A 2,436-nucleotide genomic window follows, 5' to 3' on the forward strand; every position below is an offset into this window, starting at 1 on the left:
GAGCCTGGTGGCGGGGTGTCTGTTCTTTGGGTTTTTATTTTTTTTATTTTTTTTTATTTTTATTTATTTTTGTTGTTGTTCTTCTTGTTCTTTTTTTTTTTTTTTCAGTCCTCTCTTTCTTGTCCCCAATATTCTTCTTATACTATTTTACGTTAACAATACAATAGGTCCTACAGGAAATACCTCACATTTGCTGGGTTTCCTCACCCTCCACTGCCTCATTTCTCTGTGAATAGATTTAGCCTGTCTACACTATCCCCTTTCCCCTACAACTTGATATCCTCCACCATCTGCTATCTCTCCTATATTCCATCTCCCTCTCTTTGATCCACAAAGTGTCTAACTCTTAATTTCTAATACCTTTGTTTAGTTTTCCATCTGGTATTCGTCCCTGAAACTATTACCTTTCTTTTCTCTTTCCCTCTCTCACAAAAACAATAGCCTCTTAGTACGTACCACATTCCTCCCATATTCAGCCGTCTACCTCATTATAGGTACTTTCCTACTACTATAACTCTACACAATTTACATGATCTAACCTCCATCCTCCCAGAACTCATATTGTTGCTTTGTAAACATATATCACCAATACTACTTCACACTTTTTCCTTCCTTACACAATTGACTTTCCCCAGCACTAATACTTTCCTTTAAAGTGAGCTTAACTAGCAATAAGAAATTGGAATAAGAAGAACAAAGTGACAAAGAGAAGATACAACACTTACGCAAAAACAACAGCTAATTAATCTCCAAGACTAGACAAAGAAGCTAAGGAACTGATTAAACCCGTCAAGAAAAAATGTTGACAAGACAGCAACAAAAATCTACAAACCAAACCAGTAATCAGGAAAACATGGCTGAATCCAATCAACAAACTGAAAATCAGGAAGTGGGGCAGGACTTCGCACAAGCAATGAAAGATCTCAGAACATTTATCACCGACAAATTTGATGAAGTAATGAAAGAGGTTAACAGCGTGAAGACAACACTTGGAGGGGAAATTGCAGACATGCGCAAAAAAATAACAGATATGATGGAAATGAACACCACAATTCAAGAAATCAAAAATACACTTGCAGCAAATATCAGCAGACTAGAAGAGGCAGAGCAGAGAATTAGTGATGTGGAAGACAGTGCATTGGAAATCAAACAGATAGTAGAAGTGGTCAATAAAAAGGTAGAAAAAATCCAGATAGGACTTAGGGACCTGAATGATAACGCAAAACGCTCAAACATACGTATTATAGGCATTCCAGAAGGAGAAGAGAAGGGAAAGGGGTCAGAAGGAGTGTTGCAGGAAATAATGAATGAAAACTTCCCAAATCTACTGAAAGAGACAGATGTACATATCCAAGAAGCACAGCGCACTCCACTGGTCATAAACCCCAACAGGCCCACCCCAAGACATATACTTGTCAAATTATCCAATGCTCAAGACAAAGAAAAAATTCTAAAAGCAGCAAGAGAAAAGAAAACCATCACATACAAGGGAAACTCCATAAGATTAAGTGCTGATTTCTCATCTGAAACGATGGAGGCAAGAAGGCAGTGGTATGATATAGTAAAGGTACTAAAGGAAAAAAATTTCCAACCAAGAATACTCTATCCAGCTAAACTAGCATTCAAAAATGATGGAGAGTTCAAAATATTCACAGATAAACAGAAACTCAAAGAGTATATCAACAAGAAACCTCCCCTTCAAGAAATTCTTAAGGGAATTCTGCAGGAAGAAAGGAAAAAACAGGACAGTCAGAGATGGAGGAGAGTGTAAAAGCAACAAGAAAGACAAAAATAGAAGGGGAAAACAAAATAATACAAACAAAATATAACAAACACAAATCCAACCAAAATATGGCTACCATAAATAACTCTCTAAACGTAATAACACTGAATGTCAACGGATTAAACTCACCTATCAAAAGATTCAGACTGGGACACTGGATAAGGAAATACGACCCATCTATATGCTGCCTACAAGAGACACATCTTAGACCCAGAGACTCATGGAGGTTGAAAGTGAATGGCTGGAAAACAATCATACAAGCAAACAACAACCAAAAAAAGGCAGGAGTAGCTATATTAATATCAGACAAAATAGACTTTAAATGCGAAACAATTGTGAGAGACAAAGAAGGATACTATATTTTAGTGAAAGGGACAATTTGTCAAGAAGATCGAACAATCATAAATATTTATGCTCCTAACAAGGGCGCCTCTAAATATGTGAGGCAAACGCTGGAAAAACTAAGTGAAAGAATAGATGCATCTACAATTATAGTGGGGGATTTTAATACACCACTATCAACTCTGGACAGAACATCTCAAAAGAGAATCACTAAAGAAACAAAACATTTCAACAGTATATTAGAAGAGCTGGATCTAATAGACATATATAGATCATTACACCCAAACACAGCAGGATATACATTTTTCTCA

The sequence above is a fragment of the Dasypus novemcinctus genome, chromosome 23 (assembly GCF_030445035.2).
Source record: "Dasypus novemcinctus isolate mDasNov1 chromosome 23, mDasNov1.1.hap2, whole genome shotgun sequence".
Lineage (NCBI taxonomy): Eukaryota > Metazoa > Chordata > Mammalia > Cingulata > Dasypodidae > Dasypus > Dasypus novemcinctus.